Here is a 5,630-nt window from a genome sequence, read left to right as displayed (position 1 = left end):
ACGGTGCTTCGGAGATGGAGATCACAAGCACAAGATGATGATGGCCATATCATATCACTTATATTGATTGCATGTGATGTTAATCTTTTATGCATCTTATCTTGCTTTGATTGATGGTAGCATTATAAGATGATCTCTCACTAAAATTTCAAGATAAAAGTGTTCTCCCTGAGTATGCACCGTTGCGAAAGTTCTTCATCCTGAGACACCACGTGATGATCGGGTGTGATAGGCTCTACGTTCAAATACAACGGGTGCAAAACAGTTGCACACGCGGAATACTCAGGTTAATCTTGACGAGCCTAGCATATACAGATATGGCCTCGGAAAACGGAGACCGAAAGGTCGAGCGTGAATCATATAGTGGATATGATCAACATAGTGATGTTCACCGTTGAAACTACTCCATCTCACGTGATGATCGGACATGGTTTAGTTGATATGGATCACGTGATCACTTAGAGGATTAGAGGGATGTCTATCTAAGTGGGAGTTCTTAAGTAATATGATTAATTGAACTTAAATTTATCATGAACTTAGTCCTGATAGTATTTTGCAAATTATGTTATAGACCAATAGCTCGCGTTGTTGCTTCCCTGTGTTTATTTTTGATATGTTCCTAGAGAAAAATTATGTTGAAAAATGTTAGTAGCAAAGATGCGGATTGGATCCGTGATCTGAGGATTATCCTCATTGCTGCACAGAAGAATTATGTTCTTGATGCACCGCTAGGTGTCAGACCTATTGCAGGAGCAGATGCAGACGTTATGAACATTTGGCTAGCTCAATATGATGACTACTTGATAGTTTAGTGCACCATGCTTAACGGCTTCGAATCGGGACTTCAAAGACGTTTTGAACGTCATGGACCATATGAGATGTTCCAGGAGTTGAAGTTAATATTTCAAGCAAATACCCGAGTTGAGAGATATGAAGTCTCCAACACGTTCTATAGCTAAAAGATGGAGGAGAATAGCTCAAGCAGTGAGCATGTGCTCAGATTGTCTGGGTACTACAATCGCTTGAATCAAGTGGGAGTTAATCTTCCAGATAAAATAGTGATTGACAGAATTCTCTAGTCACCATCACCAAGTTAGTAGAACTGCGTGATGAACTACAGTATGCAAGGGATGACGAAAGTAATTCCCGAGCTCTTCGTGATGCTGAAATCGACGAAGGTAGAAATCAAGAAAAACATCAAGTGTTGATGTTTGACGAGACCACTAGTTTCAAGAAAAGGGCAAAGGGAAGAAGGGGAACTTCAAGAAGAACGGCAAGCAAGTTGCTGCTCAAGTGAAGAAGCCTAAGTCTGGTCCTAAGCCTGAGACTAAGTGCTTCTACTGCAAAGGGACTGGTCACTGGAAGCGGAACTACCCCAAGTATTTGGTGGATAAGAAGGATGGCAAAGTGAACAAAGGTATATTGGATATACATGTTATTGATGTGTACTTACTAGTGTTTATAGCAACCCCTCAGTATTTGATACTGGTTCAGTTGCTAAAGAGTAGTAACTCGAAACGGGAGTTGCAGAATAAACAGAGACTAGTAAAAGGCGAGGTGACGATGTGTGTTGGAAGTAATTCCAAGATTGATATGATCATCATCGCACACTCCCTATACTTTCGGGATTAGTGCTGAAACTAAATAAGTGTTATTTGGTGTTTGCGTTGAGCATGAATATGATTTGATCATGTTTGTTGCAATACGGTTATTCATTTAAATTAGAGAATAATTGTTATTCTTTTTACATGAATAAAACCTTCTATGGTCATACACCCAATAAAATAGTTTGTTGGATCTCGATCGTAGTAATACACATATTCATAATAATGAAGCCAAAAGATGCAAAGTTAATAATGATAGTGCAACTTATTTGTGGCACTGCCGTTTAGGTCATATTGGTGTAAAGCGCATGAAGAAACTCCATACTGATGGGATTTTGGAATCACTTGATTATGAATCACTTTATGCTTGCGAACCGTGCCTCATGGGCAAGATGACTAAAACGCCGTTCTCCGGAACTATGGAGAGAGCAACATATTTGTTGGAAGTCATACATACAGATGTATGTGGTCCGATGAAAATTGAGGCTCGTAGCAGGTATCATTATTTTCTGACCTTCACAGATGATTTGAGCAGATATGGGTATATCTACTTAATGAAACAGAAGTCTAAAATATTTGAAAAGTTCATATAATTTCAGAGTGAAGCAGAAAATCATCGTAACAAGAAAATAAAGTTTCTACGATCTGATCATGGAGAAGAGTATTTGAGTTACGAGTTTGGCCTTCAGTTAAAACAATGTGAAATAGTTTCACTACTCACGCCACCTGGAACACCACAGTGTAATGGTGTGTCCGAACATCGTAACCGTACTTTATTAGATATGGTGCGATATATGATGTCTCTTACCGATCTACCACTATCGTTTTGGGGTTATGCATTAGAGACAGCTGCATTCATGTTAAATAGGGTACCATCTAAATCCGTTGAGACGACATCTTATGAACTGTGGTTTGGCAAGAAACCAAAGTTGTCGTTTCTTAAAGTTTGGGGTTGCGATGCTTATGTGAAAAAGTTTCATCCTGATAAGCTCAAACCCAAATCGGAGAAATGTATCTTCATAGGATACCCAAAGGAGACAGTTGGGTACACCTTCTATCACAGATCCGAAGGCAAGACATTCGTTGCTAAGAATGGATCCTTTCTAGAGAAGGAGTTTCTCTCGAAAGAAGTGAGTGGGAGGAAAGTAGAACTTGATGAGGTAATTGTACCTACTCCCTTATTGGAAAGTAGTTCATCACAGAAATCTGTTCCTGTGACTCCTACACCAATTAGTGAGGAAGTTAATGATGATGATCATGTAACTTCAGATCAAGTTATTACCAAACCTCGTAGGTAAACCAGAGTAAGATCCGCACCAGAGTGGTACGGTAATCCTGTTCTGGAGGTTATGTTACTAGACCATGACGAACCTACGAACTATGAAGAAGCGATGGTGAGCCCAGATTCCGCAAAATGGCTTGAGGCCATGAAATATGAGATGAGATCCATGTATGAGTACAAAGTGTGGACTTTGGTTGACTTGCCCGATGATCGGCAAGCAATTGAGAATAAATGGATCTTCAAGAGGAAGACAGATGCTGATACTAGTGTTACTATCTACAAAGCTAGAATTGTCGCAAAAAGGTTTTCGACAAGTTCAAGGTGTTGACTACGATGAGAGTTTCTCACTCGTATCTATGCTTAAGTCTGTCTGAATCATGTTAGCAATTGCCGCATTTTATGAAATATGGCAAATGGATAAACAAACCTGCATTCCTTAATGGATTTATTAAAGAAGAGTTGTATATGATGCAACCAGAAGGTTTTTTCAATCCTAAAGGTGCTAACAAAATATGCAAGCTCCAGCGATCCATCTATGGACTGGTGCAAGTATCTCGGAGTTGGAATATACGCTTTGATAAGTTGATCAAAGGATATAGTTTTATACAGACTTGCGGTGAAGCCTGTATTTACAAGAAAGTGAGTGGGAGCACTACAACATTTCTGATAAGTATATGTGAATGACATATTGTTGATCGGAAATAATGTAGAATTATTCTGCGAAGCATAAAGGAGTGTTTGAAAGGAGTTTTTCAAAGAAAGACCTCGGTGAAGCTGCTTACATATTGAGCATCAAGATCTATAGAGATAGATCAAGACGCTTGATAAGTTTTTTCAATGAGTACATACCTTAACAAGATTTTGAAGTAGTTCAAAATAGAACAGTCAAAGAAAGAGTTCTTGCCTGTGTTACAAGGTGTGAAATTGAGTAAGACTCAAAGCCCGACCACGGCAGAAGATAGAAAGAGAATGAAAGTCATTCCCTATGCCTTGGCCATAGGTTCTATAAAGTATGCCATGCTGTGTACCAGATCTATTGTATACCCTACACTGATTTTGGCAAGGGAGTACGATAGTGATCTAGGAGTAGATCACTGGACAGCGGTCAAAATTATCCTTAGTGGAATAAGGATATGTTTCTCGATTATGGAAGTGACAAAAGGTTCGTCGTAAAGGGTTACGTCGATGCAAGTTTTGACACTAAATCTAGATGACTCTAAGTCTCGGTCTAGATACGTATTGAAAGTGGGAGAAATTAGCTAGAGTAGCTCCGTGCAGAGCATTATAGACATAGAAATTTGCAAAATACTTACAGATCTGAATGTGACAGACCCGTTGACTAAAATTATCTCACAATCAAAACATGATCACACCTTAGTACTCTTTGGGTGTTAATCACATAGCGATGTGAACTAGATTATTGACTCTAGTAAACCCTTTGAGTGTTGGTCACATAGAGATGTGAACTGTGGGTGTTAATCACATGGTGATGTGAATTATTGATGTTAAATCACATGGCGATGTGAACTAGATTATTGACTCTAGTGCAAGTGGGAGACTGAAGGAAATATGCCCTAGAGGCAATAATAAAGTATTATATATTTCCTTATATCATGATAAATGTTTATTATTCATGCTAGAATTGTATTAACCGGAAACATAATACATGTGTGAATACATAGACAAACAGAGTGTCACTAGTATGCCTCTACTTGACTAGCTCGTTAATCAAAGATGGTTATGTTTCCTAGCCATAGACATGAGTTGTCATTTGATTAACGGGATCACCTCATTAGGAGAATGACGTGATTGACTTGACCCATTCCGTTAGCTTAGCACTCGATCGTTTAGTATGTTGCTATTGCTTTCTTCATGACTTATACATGTTCCTATGACTATGAGATTATGCAACTCCCGTTTACCGGAGGAACACTTTGTGTGCTACCAAACGTCACAACGTAAATGGGTGATTATAAAGGTGCTCTACAGGTGTCTCCAAAGGTACTTGTTGGGTTGGCGTATTTCGAGATTAGGATTTGTCACTCCGATTGTCGGAGAGGTATCTCTGGGCCCACTCAGTAATACACATCACATATAAGCCTTGCAAGCATTGTGACTAATGAGTTAGTTGCGGGATGATGTATTACGGAATGAGTAAAGAGACTTGCCGGTAACGAGATTGAACTAGGTATCGAGATACCGACGATCAAATCTCGGGCAAGTAACATACCGATGACAAAGGGAACAACGTATGTTGTTATGCGGTTTGACCGATAAAGATCTTCGTAGAATATGTGGGAACCAATATGAGCATCCAGGTTCCGCTATTGGTTATTGACCGGAGAGGTGTCTCGGTCATGTCTACATAGTTCTCGAACCCGTAGGGTCCGCACGCTTAACGTTACGATGACAGTTATATTATGAGTTTATATGTTTTGATGTACCAAAGGTTGTTCGGAGTCCCGGATATGATCACGGACATGACGAGGAGTCTCGAAATAGTCGAGACATAAAGATTGATATATTGGACGACTATATTCGGACACCGGAAGTGTTCCGGAGAAGTTTCGGATAAAACTGGAGTGCCGGAGGGGTTACCGGAACCCCCCGGGGAAGTATTGGGCCTTAGTGGGCCTTGAGGGGAGAGAGAGGGCAGCAGCCAGGAGGTGGCGCGCCCGCTCCAATGAGGAGTCCTAATTGGACTAGGGGAGGGGGGCGCAGCCCCTCTTTCCCTCTCCCTCTCC

Source organism: Triticum aestivum, chromosome 2D (genome assembly GCF_018294505.1).
Source record: "Triticum aestivum cultivar Chinese Spring chromosome 2D, IWGSC CS RefSeq v2.1, whole genome shotgun sequence".
NCBI classification, from domain to species: Eukaryota; Viridiplantae; Streptophyta; class Magnoliopsida; order Poales; family Poaceae; genus Triticum; species Triticum aestivum.
This window is presented reverse-complemented; position numbering follows the sequence as displayed.